This window comes from Enhydra lutris, unplaced genomic scaffold (assembly GCF_002288905.1).
Source record: "Enhydra lutris kenyoni isolate GAN:26980312 unplaced genomic scaffold, ASM228890v2 scaffoldscaffold7, whole genome shotgun sequence".
NCBI classification, from domain to species: Eukaryota; Metazoa; Chordata; class Mammalia; order Carnivora; family Mustelidae; genus Enhydra; species Enhydra lutris.
The window spans coordinates 41,868,839-41,884,691 of NW_019154091.1; the positions used below are offsets into that span (position 1 = coordinate 41,868,839).

The window sequence follows — 15,853 nt, forward strand, 5'->3', positions numbered from 1 at the left end:
AGCCCCACACCTGATTTATTTCTATTTACCCCTCGACACTTCCTCCTCCTTGTGTTCTGTGACACAATTCTGGATCTTATCTTACTTCTCTTTGTACACATTACATTACTATGTCTTTTCAGTAACAAAGAGGTTGGTAGGGCGCATGCCAGCACTATTAGAAAACAAAGGCAGAGGGAGCAGGAAATTTAACAACTACTGAGTAACTATTATATGTCAGTAATACGATGGATACTTCCAAGGTGAACAAAACACAGTCCCAGCTTTGGGCCAATAATCTACTGGGAAAAACAGTCACTCAGTGAATAAATATGAAATTAAAAATTGTTGTTTCTATTACAAAGGGTGATATGGGGGTCCATTTTGAAAGGGAACTTCATTCAGATTAGAAGGCCACAGAAAGCCTACAGAAAGAAATTATATTCAAAACCAGTAACTTCAAGTTAATTCTCTCTCCTTTGTCAGCTTTCAATTCAATCACAATGTCCTCTGGGAAGCTTTAACTGACCTCCCTGAATAGGGAAAAGCCCACTATCAGACATTCTCAGACTATAAACTTTTTTAGTTTGTCGAAGTACTTTCCCCAACTACAAACAATTTTTCAAAGTACTTATCACAGTTATAATTTTTCATTTGTTTAATTCCTGACTCTTCACTGGACTAGAATTTCTAGAAGGGCAGAGACTTTTGTCTAATGCTGTTTCTCAAGCAGTAAGAACAGTACCAGGCATAGAATAGGTATTAATTAAATATTTATTCAAAGAAAGGGGGGAAAAAAAAGAAGAAAGTCCAGGTCCCACCTTTGAAAAACTTTACTGCATTCTTAACAATACAAAATCAATTCAAATGGAACACATAGCAGATAAGTCCCAGTGTGTGTGGCTCAATTTTAAATCAACTAGAGATTCAAAGGGAAAAGCCAGGCTGACTGCCATAATTTTTGGAAGGGGTGAGACCTGACCTAGTTTTAAAGAATAGTTAAGGATTTATAAAGGTCCTCAAAACACTCAAGTTTAATTCAAGATTTCCCAATAGTCCTGCCCATATTTATTCACAGCTTAGAAGCAAATTTCTAAATTAAGGAACAAAGAAATGCCTCTCCCCTTGATTTACAAAATTACAGTATTACATTAATTCACAAATTACTACATTTACAAAATAACATTACACTCATATTACATTGTTATATTCTGTTTTTATTGTTGTTTTGTTCTCCTTCAGTTTATACTTGGATATGATCAGTCATAGGCAGGTAAGCCAGTTCTCTGGGGAAAAATTAAACCTGATTTGTAGTGCTTACTGACTTCCATAGTATAAATAATTCCATTATGGCCCATCTCAAGCTAGTGATACTTCTATAGCGGCTTACAAAATTCCTAAATATCTCACAATTGGTTCTCATTCGCCTGTTAAGATCCAAACAGAACACAACATTGTTCTATTCTAGAATTTAGGCCAGGACAGAGGCGTGGAATCACCTTCTGGATCTAGAGCCCATGGCTAGACACAGTCATTCACAGAAGCCTGGAACTCTGCTTCTGGCACTAACTAGCTACACAAGTCAATTAAGCCTCTGTCTCAATTTTCTCACAGTAAAACAGAGATAATTCTTGGGTCTTTCTAACTTACAGGGCTAGTGAAAAATCAAATGATGGATGTATAAGTTTCTTCTCAAGTTTTTTTTAAAGCACTCTTTTAAAACAAGCTGGTTCGTTCAGTATATAAATTAAACCCCCAGGGTTTGTACTGGTTTGGATCTGGTTTGCATTTTAAAACCCCAGCAGCTGGTTTTAATGAAAAGTGATAGCCACAGCATCTCATCCTTTTCATGTTTAATTCTTCATGACAGTCAAATAAATGCATGGTTTGTGTTTTGTTTTAAAACAGTGATCTGTCAGGATAAGAGATTATTAGAAAAGGGAATAGAAAATGTCAATTTGCTAAATTGAATTTTAAATATAGAAACTTTTCCTATTTGGCAATCATGGTGTCACTTGTCACAGATGCTCATGTAGCAATATGGAGTTTTCAAATATTTAAATATAGAAATTAGAGTGCACACCTTGCAAAGAAAACAATTACAAATACCTGGTTTTTCCTCAGGCTTTTAAAAGACATATCCAAATTATAGCTATGTAGACCATATACATAGTTTAGAGGAACCTTCAAGTCTTACTAAAATAGAAGTACAGTATTTTCTCAATATCAATCAAGAGTAATTCTGTACCTTTAAACCAATACATCGTAATCACTTAAAATAATTATTTTGATTTCTCTTTTTTTTTTCTTTAATAGTGCAGAGAAAATTCTTAGGCTGTTTACTAATTAGGACGATTTGGCAGCCAGTCTATATTCAATCCAGAATGTTGTTGGCTTAACAACTAGCTGAAGAAAAATACCTGTCGCAGAAATTTAATAAGCAACTAAAAAGCATCTTAGTACTAACTGTATGTAGGCTAGTGTGATAGATTTCATAAGAAAGCCTAATACAGAGACAAGCCATATACATATACCTTATCACTGCTATCTGAGTATTTCCCTCCAACTCTAGCTGCTGTGACGGCATCATCAGAGCACACGTACTGCTTGATCTTATACATGGCAAATAACTAATATCTCAGTTCAAGAACACTGTCGATACTTTACTGATCTGGGAAAATATGCTGATTTTAAAAACAACTACTGTTATTTATTGACACTTTAACCTGTACCAACTATTGTGCTAAATGTTTTCTAGCCCTTATCCTGTTTAATAGTCACATTAATTTTTGATGAAGTACTATTTTCCATTCTCATTTTATAGATGAAGACATTGAGCTCAAGAGAGTACATGCCATTTGCATGTGCCTTTGAAATTTTAAAAATCGTCTAGATCCATGAATGACTACAGAGGAACGTGCTATCTGGGTGCCTGGGTGGCTCAGTCAGTTAAGCATCTGTCTTTGGCTCAGGCCATCATCCCAAGGTCCTGGGATTACCCAGAATGGGGCCCCTCCTCTGGGTTTCCGCAGGGTGGGGGTTTCTGCTTCTCCCTTTGCCTCATAGTGCCAGCTCCCCCCCCCCAATGCTCGCACTCTTGCTCACTCACTCACTCTGCTCTCTCAAATAAAATCATTTAAAAAAAAAAGAGTAATGTGCTGTTTCTTTATCAGATATAATCATAAGCAGAGAACAAAAAGGGGGAAAGAAAATGACATTTGATGAGCCCCACTTCATAGGACATTTTAGAAACCTCATCTCATTGCATCCTTAGAACAGCCTTTTGAGGTAGTTATTAGCTCCATTTTGTAGGTGAGATGTCGGTCTAAAATAAGTTAAGACACCTGCCAAGGGGGTAACACAAGAAGCTAGAACCGGAAATGCACGGGTTCACTTAGATGCAGATTTATCTCGGTAACTCCAGTACAGTACTGTAAATGGATTTTCTCTCCTTATGATGTTCTTAGTAACATTTTTTTCTAGCTTACTCTATTGTACTGCATAGAGTATATAATACATATATAAAATACGTATTTATCAACTGTTTATGTTATTGCTGACACTTCCGGTCAACAATCAGCTATTAATAGGTAAGTCAAAGCTACAATCAGCTATTAAGAGGAAGTCAAAAGTGCTATGTGATAGTTTTTGACTGCGAGGGGTCTGGTGCCCCTAACTACCTCATGTTGTTCATGGATCAAGTTTATAAAAGCAGGTCTTCCAAGTGCATTATTCACATGTAAATAGCACGTGATACCCATATATTTACCTGGATCATTTGCATTTCTTCCATTATAATTAAATACATATTAAGGGAAGGGAGGAGTAAGTCTCCAATTTAGCTGGAATCCTCCAACAAAAATAAAAATACGGTAGGACAGGGAACAAAATTCAGAGAGAGAAGAAACTGTCTTAACCCTTCTTTATTACCAGGCTCCCTATCCCCTATCCCACTGAAGCATACCTTGGGGTTGAGTTCTGGGAGAAATGGTGGTAGGATTGGCTGTTGAACTATTTCTCAGCAAAGTGTCCATTAAATTTCATAAATGACATGAGGAATTTTAACTGAAATCTCCACATACTTATTTATGTATGAGTTTTCCTTTTTTATATATACCTTGTCTACATAGGCTTGAAAAAAATCTTTTATCAAAATGTTTATCTCCCTGATTGTATTATTTCCACAATTCATAATGGACTTACACTTAGCCTTAAATAATGACTGCTGCAAAAAACTGACGTTTAAAGGAGTATATACTTTATCAGTGGAAGTTCCTGATTTAATCACTCTGTGACATAATTAATCAGCAAACACAGCCCTCAGTGCCTGGTCACCATGGCCACACCCCTAAACAGACTGTCATCTACTCCATCACATGTCATGGAAGGCTCATTAAAACTGCAGCTAGGGCGCCTGGGTGGCTCAGCGGATTAAAGCCTCTGTCTTCAGCTCAGGTCACAATCCCAGAGTCCTGGGATCGAGGCCGCATCAGGCTCCCTGCTGAGCAGAGAGCCTGCTTCCTCCTCTCTCTCCCTCTGTCTGCCTCTCTGCCTACTTGTGATGTCTGTCAAATAAATAAATAAAATCTTAAAAAAAAAACAAACTGCAGCTAAATTTGGGGTTTTTACATTTTCTTGTAATCAACTTTTCTATTTTTGAGGCACTTCATATTTACAGAAAAGTTGTGAAAACAGAACACAAAGTTTTTGCATAATCTGCACCCTATCTCCTTATTGTTAACATCTCGCGTTAGCATGATGTATTTGTGACAATTAATGAAGAATATCAATATTTTATTATTAACTAAAATCAATACTTTATTCAGACTTCCTTCACTTTTTTATGTAATGCTTTTTTCTGGTCCAGGATCCTGTCCATAATACCACATTGCATTTAGTCCTCATGTCTCATTAGGCTCCTCTCCCCTGTGACCATTTCTCATACGCCCCTTGCTTTTGAAGACTATATTAGTTTTCTAGGGCTTCCATAACAAAGTATCACAAACTGGGCGGCTTCGAACAACAGAAACTTATTCTCTCATAGCTGCGGAGGCTAGAAGTCCTAAATCAGGCTAAGCTCTCTCTGAAGGCTGTAGGGAAGAAATCCTCCTTTGTCTCTTCTAACTTCTGATGGTTGCTGGTAATCTCTGGCTTTCCTTGGCTTGTTTGTAGATGGATCACTCAAATCTCTGCTCTGTCTTCATATGGCCTCCCTTGGGAGTCTATCTATCTCCAAATTTCCTTCTTCTCGTAAGGACACCGCATTATGATTCACTGGCAAAGACCCTGTCCAAATGCGGTCACATTCTTAAGTACAGAGTGGGAGGACTTGAGCATATCTTTCTGGGGGACACAATTCAACCTGCAGTAATGAACCTGCCTGCCTTTTGAGGAGTACTGTATTTTGATATTCTATAGGATGTCTCGCAACTGGGATTTGTTTGATGTTTTTCTCATGATTAAGCTGGAGTTAAAGGTTTGGAGGAGGAAGACCATAAAGATATGTGCCACTCTAGCCACATCATATCCCAAGTCCATGTTGTTAGCTATGACAACACTGCTTATGCTAACCTTGCTCACTGACTAAAGCAGCATGTGTCATGTCTCCCCATTATTAAGTGACCTCCCTCCCCACCACTCTACAGACCTGTTTGGAAGAAGTCACTATATGTAGTCCACGCTTACATGGTGGAGAGTTAAGCTCCACCTCTTAGAGAGGGAATGTCTGCATGAATTATTTAGAATTCTTCTGTATGGGAGATTTGTGTATTTTCCACTATCTGCCTATTTATTCTATTTTTTAATTAACAGAAATGATAGAAAACTGTACAAGAAAGGATCTGATTCATCAAATAGAAACTCTTGATCATTCATCCCCTGCTAAACTCCTATCTCGGGTGGTTCAGATGAGATCTGAGTTAGGCTTCCATTCTGCACTGGGTACAGCACAGTGTTGAGTGAGAGAGAGAAAGAGAGAAATTGAGGCATGAGAGAGATCATAGCCTTTAACACAAAACCTTGGCTAACACCACCAAAAGACAAAGGGAATTTTAAAAAGTAAACATTATCTAAGAAGTTCGGATCTTCTCAGAAGCAAAAAGCTGTTGAGTGCAGATTCTCAGAAGAGGTAGAAGATATTCCCTGTGGGCATTTTCTTCCAAAATAAGAATAAAAGTACAGCTTTTCCTGCCAGATCAGTTCTCAACCAAACACATATCAGGGAACAACATTTGGGAATAAGAAGTAAAGAAAACCATCTCACCTAACTCGCCTCTTCCCTCCCCCTCCCAGTAATTTTTTTTTTTTTTTTTTCAAATCTCTATTTTTTGAAAATTAGCCTTAAGGGTTAGTATTCATTGACATTCTATGAACCTTTTGGAAAGGTTCCAAAATGAAAGTTTGTGTCACCGACTAGTGCAAAACAAAAGCTACTGAGGAAATATTCATAGGAGTATTTTTATTGTGAGACAGTGTTTTTCCATCGTAGGGCCACAAGCTAAATTTTTACATTTCAACATATTTTACAAAGGCAAACAGATAGAGTATGTGGGCCAGACATGACCCAACCTGGTAGAAGGAAAGCTATGTTCTGAAATCATCTTTAATGAAATGGAAACTCTTGAATTCAAATTTTATTATGACGTATTAAATGGCCTCTAAAAATAGTAAATCATAAAACCTTACAGGTACAGTGAGAAGAGTTTTAACCCACGGATGAGATATAACATTTTAGTATTTAACTACCCTGTTGCCACATGATTACCTTTCTCTGTCTTACCTCGAGCAAAGGACACGAAGAGGTAAACAAAACACTGCTGGTGCTTTACTCTGCATTTTTAGTACAGCTCCTCAAGTCCATCTATGGTTTTACAAACTGTATGACATATTGTTACAGTAAATGGTTACAACCTACAGAGTGGCAAATGTCACCTTAAAGAAATGATTATACTCAAGTCATCCTGCGTTTCTAAATCATAAATACATCCCCTCATGGTTATAAGTAAGAAATGTTTAATTTCTAAACTATACAGGACATTAAGCAATGCAATTCTGTTTAAATGAAGGTTATATAAAGCTTTCTACTGTATTATAATATATATCACCCTCAAATTGTTTCCCAGATATTTTTATTAAAAGATGCTACTTTTCATCTCAAGCTCATTTCTTTTTGTCTGACATACTACTCAAACATTGGTTATTCTGGTAAGAGGACACAGAGGTATCATATCAATAATTACTCATTATTTCAATTTGTTCTATTTTTCTCAAGATATGGTTTTAGAGATACAAATGTGAGCATAATGGTTATATGGGGGCAGATGTATCACGTTTAACATCCATAACTTTGTAAGTCAACAGGAAGTTGATGACTTGGGCTAATAAGGTAAAATTCTTCAATCATTCTTAACTAACCCTTTTTCCTATTATTCCACACTGCTTAACATTTTGTTGACAAAGATAAAAATGGACTCCTTTCAAAATACTACTCTTCACTTATCTTCAAAAACAGAGGCAGTCCCAATATGCTGTTAGAAAGTCATTTGACAAAGAACAGTCAAAGATCAATTCCAGTAATTATCTACATTTGGCTGAATATAAAAATAACTGATCATCAGTCAGTACAGCTCCTAAGAAAACAAATCCTAACAAAATCTTCCTTGAAAACTTTCCCATCTTATTTGGAAATTTTAGGTTAAAAAAGAAAGAAAGAAAAGCTGTATTTAGGAAAAGAACACATTACAGGCAGTGTTAGGACAGCATAGTATCAAGTTTAAGGGAAGTTAGATTAGGAGTGGGTCTAGAAAAGAAAATCTCCCCCAAAGAAGGGTTGAATCAAAGAAGGCAACATAAAGATCTTTAGAAATGTATAGAAGAGGAGGGGAGGCAGCCATCATCAGGATCATTTAGTTCTATGTGTCAAGGAGAAAGAGAGAAATGCAAAGTGGGCACCTTATGCTTGGGGGGGGCATGGGAGGGCATTCAGTTAATAAAAGCCTTCCTTCAGGCTGTGATGCATGGGCTGAGTAAGCTGAGAAGAGCAAAGACAAGAGTCAGCATGGTACATTTAGGAAATAACCAGCAGTTCAGAGTCACTGAAGAATAATTTAAGAGGTAGAAAGTAATGAGGGAGCTAAAACAGCACTGCCATTCACAGGGGGCAAACTTAATTCACATCAAATTTTGTTAGACCAAAAATCCATGTTTACTAACCATTGTCTGTGTAATTGCTATTCACAATAAATATTAAGATTACATTTCTTTCTTTGTATAATCTCTTATCTTTAGAATAATCTTACCTTCAAACCTTAGTTTTTTTCCTTCCTTTCCATTAATGTTATCCCTTCCCTCTGCACCAGGAGTGAAGTTTCCTTTCAATGCATTTAAACATAAACTATTCCACTTTCATTTCTGTCTTTCTGCAGGCATCTCTCCCTGATCTCTACGCATTGCCTCATGCACAGTGTTCACTGTGGTATCCAAATCAACACTGACCTATCCATTACTTTCATTTCCTCCTGTCTCAGATCCTTGTTTCCTGGATCCCATAACTCCCTCTTCTTTACTTTTACTTTTTTCTTTTGGGAGGGCACATACTTCAGAGTGTAAGAAAGCTAATTTCTAAAACTTTACATGACTGAAACATGTTTAATTCAACCTTCACAGAAGACCAGTAGTTTGTCTTGGTTTCCGGGTCTATATTGCAAATTATTTTTGCCCCAGAATTTTGAAGCCATTGATCTGTCTTCAGTGTCGCTGCTGAGATGTTAGGTGCCATTCTGTTTCTCAGTGACCTATTTTTTTTTTTTCTTTCTGCAATTCTGGAGTTTGGGAACCTTCACTTTTCTCCCCCTGATTTTTCTGAAATCTCATGAATATACTGTTATAGCTGTTTTTAAAAAATTCAATATATTAGAAACTCAAGAGGGCTTTTCAAATTTGAAAATCACTGTCCTTAAATTCTAAGAAATTTTCTTGAGTTCTTTCTTTGAGCATTTCTTCATGACGCTTTCTAAAACTCTGCCTTTCTAAAGAATTCTACTGTTCTATTCTGAGGACTGAGTCTCTAATGTTATTGCCTTTTCGCATTTGTTTGTCATTTCCTGGTATTTCTGTTCTACTTTCTGAGTGGCTTAACTTCATCTCCAAAAAAATCATTTTAAATTTTTCAAATCTTCTATCAATTTTCAATTTCCAGGAGCACATTTTTATGCTTTTCTTAAAAAATAATACTTGTTCTTACTTCCAGATTGCAGTGTATTCTCTGATCTTCCTGAAAATATTGAAGATAATATTCTCCTTCTTCCTTTATGTCTATTGCTGTCAATTTCTTTTTTTTCTCCAGGCTTGTTTTGGTCTCCAAATTTCTTCAAATGTCTAGCGATCATTGGTTACCATTCACACTGAACACGAAACACTAAAAGGCCAATTAGAAAGTCTGTGTAGGTGAGTGGGGCTTGCAGAAAGGTAGGCTTCACTGTGGAACGGTCTCCTTGGGCTATTCCACTGGGAGACCACCAACCATTGGTATCCACAGGTCTTTTGCACAGAAGCATCAGATTCTTCAAAGAAGCATCTTCCAACTGAGTATCTGGAGAATATAAAACTGACTGCCAAATTTTTGGAGATAAATAGGAGAATGTACACTGGGGGCATCTCACTACTTAGTGTTTCATTTAATTTCCTACCCTCCCTCTGTACCTTGGTATCCCCCAATCAAGAGTTCTCTAGCTCACATTCTCCAGAGAATTGACTTCCAGTGTTGCTCGAGTATGGGGAGGCATCTGAGGTCTAAGTTCACTTTATTTATTTTTTTTTTAAAGATTTTATTTATTTATTTGACAGACAGAGATCACAAGTAGGCAGAGAGGCAGGCAGAGAGAGAGGAGGAAGCAGGCTCTCCGCTGAGCGGAGAGCCTGATGTGGGGCTTGATCCCAGGACCCTGGGATCATGACCTGAGCCGAAGGCAGAGGCTTAACCCACTGAGCCACCCAGGCGCCCCTAAGTTCACTTTAAACACACTTACCACTGTTTTCATGTCACTCTCGTTGTCAAGCCTTTCTAAGATTCTGAAGTGTCTCTCCCTAGCAGCTCAGGTTCCAGCTTCTTAGTACTTGTAGGTCAGTTACCATCACCCATGGGCTTTTCAGAGTCACTTTATCTCACCGGGTTTCTACCGGTTTTGAATCCCCTTACTGTCACTGTTTTGGAAGGAGTGGAATAAATCTGTGTTTGATCTGCCTTTTCCTGTAACATATTTTCATTGTCAAAACACTGGCAAATATTTATTAATGAAAACCTTAGGAGAAAAATTCAAGTCACCTCCACTATGAACTTGAGAGGTTAAGATGGACTATGAAATAGGAGCACAAGTTTATACTAAAAACAAAAAGACTAGGACAGCCAGAGGGAAAGCAACACAAAAATGAAGAAAATTTACCTAACATAAAGTCAGCTGATATTTTGGTAGTGTATGTTTAACTACCTGTTGTTATATATAACAACAAATGCTATTTTCAAATCCCAGGAAAGAAACAACAATTATAGTGTTTAAAAGTGAGGCAATATCCCCAACTAAATCAGGGATTATTGTTAATTTTAAAAATGCCTTGTTTTTCTAGAAATTAAGTCATACCTTTAAATGCACAATAGAGTTAGATGACTAAGTGAAACTTAGATAAATAATCAGTGACTTATTCAGATTTTTTTTTCCAAAGAGAAGTCCTATTTACTTATTTTTTTTAAAGATTTGCTTATCTATGAGAAAGAGAGAGAGGTTGTGTGGGAGAAGGAGCAGAGGGAGAGAATCTCAAGTAGACTCCTTGCTGACCACAGAGCCAGACATGGGGCTCAAGCCCATGACCCTGAGTTTACGACCTCAGAAAAAATCAAGAGCAACAGCCAGATGCCCAACCAACTGAGCTACCTAGGCACCCCAAGAAGCCTTATTTAGTGAATACAGGTGGGAATGAATTCTTTGTCAGCTCCCCAAAAGAGAAATCAGAGATATCTGTGCATTAGTTTTAAAATCAAGTTGCCCATAAATGTAGTGTGAAACTCTTTTATTAGGAGGTTAGATATTTACATAGTCATAAAAATTAAAGAAGAGGGGCCCCTGGGTGGCTCAGTGGGTTAAGCCTTTGCCTTCGGTTCAGGTCATGATCTCAGGGTCCTGGGATCAGGCCCCATGTCAGGTTCTCTGCTCAGCAGGGAGCCTGCTTCCTCCCCTTTCTCTCTGCCTGCCTCTCTGCCTACCTGTGATCTCTCTCTGTCAGATAAATAAATAAAATCTTTAAAAAATAATAATAATAATAAATAAATACATAAAAATTAAAGAAGATAAAACTTTAAGTCCAATGGGAAAAAAATTATAATTGACACTACTAAATTTCATACGTAAAGGCAGTAAATATAAGCTTTGGCTATGTATAATACTAACCTTGAAAAATGTCTACTATATTCTAACAACAGAAGCACTCAAAAATAGGAGCACAGTTCTTCATAAGCCTCAAATTACCCATGAACTGGGATAAATCTAGACATATTTCTGTTTGCTACTGTAAAAAAAAAAAAAAAAGATAATTTATTAAGCATTTTAGTGTGTGAGTTACTGTGTAAGCACTTTATATACATTATCTTACTTAATTCTTATCCACCTTATGAGGTTGTAAGAGCTTACTTATACCAGACAGGCCAAGACCCCTCACCAAGAGGGTTCCTGGCCTTGTAGGAGGAAGAATTCAAGAGGAAGTATTTTAGAGAAAAAGGACAAAGATTTATTAAGTACAGAAGAATGGAGCTACCTCACAAAGAAGCGGTCTCTCCTCCCACATAAGAAAGAGGACCCCTACTTCACTTCTAAAGAAGGATTTTATTAGGTTTTTTGGTTTTTTGTTTATTTTTTTTAATTAGCTAACCTATAGGGAGGGGGCTTACTCTAACTTTGGATTTATCACTTACGTTAGGTGGTTAGTTATTCCACTGTCTTAGGGTTATGGAATTACCCACAGTGAGCATTTTTAAGAATGTCCACCTTTTGAAGCTTTTATTCCTGGAGGGAATGGGGTCTCATAATTTTCTATGAGTTGAATCTTGTGATTCAGTTTATGATACTCACTTTTAGGTTAAGGGTCAGCCTAAAACCAAAATGGCTTTACTTTGGTCAGCTTGTCTCTTTAGTCTCCCTTCCCTCCTGCCTCATCATTATCCTGTGTTAATGAGGAATCTGGGACTTACAAAAGCTATAAGTAAAGATAACTTGGCCATGACATCTACGTATCATGGCTAAAGTTTACCAAGTCATGTTTTTAACTATCGCATACTTCCCTTTAAGTATTGATAAACCCAGTATTTTTAAATTGGTCAGGGATATGTCAACACTGATTAATTAAAAGCCAAAATGACCTTTATAAGTTCAAATAAGATCCATTCAATAGTAATCGTCACCAACCAATACCGGTACTAATTTATTCAATCATTCACTCATTCAACAAACATTTACTACGTAACCATTATGTGCCCATCAGTGATCTAGATGAGCACTGTTAAATAAAACTTCCTGTGATGCTGAACATGTGTGATATCATCACTATCCAATACAGTAGCTGAGCACAAGTGTTGAACTCTTGAAGTGTGGCTAGTACCATTGAAAAACTGTAATTTTAATTTTATTAAGTTTAAATTAGCTTAGGGGTACCTGGGTGGCTCAGTTGGTTAAGCACCCAACTCGATCTCAGCTCATGTCTTGATTTCAGGGTCATGAGTTCTCACACCATGTTGGGCTCCCACTGGGCATGGAGTTGCTGTTGTTTTTTTTTTTAATTAAAATTAAATTAGTTTATATTTAAATATAAATAGCCACATTTGGCCAATGGCTATCATACTAGACAGGAGAGCTCTAGATACTGAGAGCCCAGTTGGCAGACATGGTTCCCAATTTCATGGAGCTCACAGTCTAGTGAGAAAGCAACATGAATGACAATAAATATTACAGTTTCTGTTAATGGCTTAGAAGGAAAAGAATAGAAAAGGTGTATTTATAAGGATATAAAGTCAGACTCAGTCACATCTAGCAATGAACAGCTAAAAACTATAGGATTAAAAGATTCATGCTGAAAATGTTATTTCAGGGTTTCCTCATTTAAAATCCTGGATAGGGGCACCTGGGTGGCTCAGTGGATTTGCCTTCAGCTCAGGTCATGATCCCAGGGTCCTGGGATCGAGCCCCGCATCGGGCTCTCTGCTTAGCGGCGAGCCTGCCTCCCTTCCTCTCTCTCTGCCTGCCTCTCTGCCTACTTGTGATCTCTGTCTGATAATAAATAAATAAAATCTTAAAAAAAAATAAAATAAAATAAAATCCAGGATAATTAGTGAACCACTGAAACAAAGAGCTGATGCATTTTTTGAAAGTGCCTTCAATGTTTTAAGACTGATGCACAGAAGCAGTGTTCTGTGAGCAAAGAAATCTATGTACAAATAATTCTGAATAAAAATAATTTCTTTTTATCCTATTAACAACCTGAATTTAGGGGCACCTGGGTGGCTCAGTGGGTTAAAGCCTCTGCCTTTGGTTCAGGTCGTGATCTCAGGGTCCTGGGATCGAGCCCCTCATCGGGCTCCCAGCTCCATGGGGAGTCTGCTTCCTCCCCTCTCTCTCTCTCTGCCTGCTTCTCTGCCTACTTGTGATCTGTCTGTCAAATAAATAAATAAAATCTTTAAAAAAAAAAAACCTGAATTTAAACAAAATAAACTGAAAGAAAGTAGGAAAGAGAAATCAAAAAATAAAACAGTAAAACCTATAAAATGCAAACTTTAGATACTCCAAGTTTAAGAATCTGAATTTGAGGGATCAGGAAGTGAGAGAAAAACAAGTGACATACTATCCACTTGGAAAGAAATGCAACTTTTTTATGGCAACAAGTCCTTTTGGGCCAGTGTCAATAAGAAAGAAAAGAAAGAAAAGAAAAGAAAAAAAAGAAAAGAAAAGAAAAGAAAGAGAAAAGAAAAGAAAAGAAAGAAAAAAAGTTTTTCCGGAAATTACATTCCTAGATTTGAGCACCTAGAAATGTAATAGAGCAAACAGAACTCTATATATTAAATTAATAAGATAAAAAGAGGTGCTTGGATCAGCAGAGGAAGGGAGAATCACCAAATACCTTCATGTTCCTGGATCATATTGTATGGATTTTTGTTTGGGAAGTTAAGATAGATTTGTTTGGGTAAGTAGGCTATTTCAAGTCAAAGGGAAGAGGAAATTTGAAGAGGGAATTAGCACAAGCGCTAGTAATGCCACATTTGCATTTTCTTCCTTTCCCATCTTTCCCATCTCTAAGCTACTAGAATAGTCCATAGACTGAGATAAGTAAAACTGGGGGAGAAGCATGACCTGATTTAGTTGAAATGTGTTGTTCATAAGAAGAATAAGTTTAGCAATTCTGAATAGTTCCCCAATTAATTCCAGCTCTGTATTAAATAAACTAGGTGTAATTCAGCTGGCATAATTGCTGTCTACCATTTTAAACCAACTGTTTTATAAAACCAATGCACTAAGAGAACTGAACTACCAGTGTTAAGTGCTAACAGCAATGGAGGAGGAGGAGCAGGAGCTGCCATTCAGATAGCGCTATACGCCAGGCACGATTCTAAGTGCTCTAAATATATTTGTCACAACCACCTCATGAGGTAAAGACCATTACTAGCCTCACTTTACAGATGAACTAAGCTAGGGACTGACTTTAATCAAATTCCCAATGTCCAAGAGCTAATAGGGAGTACATATGGAAAAGAATCTAACCACTTTGCCATACAGAAGAAAACAATGTTCAGAGAGTTGGTTTTTTCCCAAAATCACATGATCACATAGCATCTAAACAGAACTAAAAGAATTTTTTGTGTTGCTATAAATTTATTATAATAAGAGTACACGCATTTGTACAGAAAAGAACTAACAGTGTAACTTTACTTATAAAGAAGAAAGAAAAGGAATGGCTCTGAATGCTTATGAAGTAAAGGCAAGACAAAAATCAGGAATGCAACCTAGAGTTTCAAATGACTACAAAATTCCAAAAGGTCATGGCATCACCTTGACTTTTGATCAGCAAAATCCCTGCCTATACCAGAGTATTTCTCTATGGGAATACATTTCCAATTGTATAATAGCAATCAATAAAACTAGAATTGACTTTTATATTCAACTTTAGGATAGCATATGTTTTTACAAACATGGTAACATATGAATTATTGTAACAGAAATAAAGCAATAAGGTAATAAAAAAGGCTCTATGAAAATGCAGGAATAATCCATTTTATCTCTATTAAGCAGAAGTATATACAGTGGGTGATTTTCCTCCGACTTCTTTGGAAAATATATTTTCTCAGAAATTTCAACAAATCAACTTAAAAACATTTGCTGATTTTCCTAACATAATTTTACGTATTTTTTACTGAATTTGATGAGGAAAGGAGTTAAGTTTTCCTTAAGCTACTAAACTAAGTGTCAGCATAGCTTAAGCTCAGCAAACTCATTTCAATATATTACACTATAAGAGAATACATGATTATTTCTGATAAAACTTTTTTTTATATTTGGTACTATTTCTTAAAGTAGTTTTCAAACTCCATATATTTGTGTCATGTAAGCAATAAAAATCTATTAATAAGAGGACTGCCAGGATATTAAGTGATTTTTTTTTTTTTTTTTTTTTTTTTAGTGGGGCTGGGGGTGGAGGGTCAGAGGGAGGTAGAGAATCTTAAGCAGGCTCCACGTCTAGCACAGAGCCCAATGCTGGGCTCAGCCTGATTTCACAACCTCACAATCCTGAGCCAAAATCAAGAGCTGGACGCTTAACTGACAGCCACCCAGGTGCCCCTTAAGTG

At 36.8% G+C, this 15,853-nt stretch overlaps 1 protein-coding gene across 1 annotated transcript in view; it reads right to left on the reverse strand.

Moving 5' to 3' along the window:
• The window catches only part of LOC111142113 (epidermal growth factor receptor pathway substrate 8), a 185,037-nt gene that overhangs the window by 66,616 nt on the left and 102,568 nt on the right, over positions 1–15,853 (reverse strand). The gene's annotated exons all lie outside the window — the stretch shown is intronic.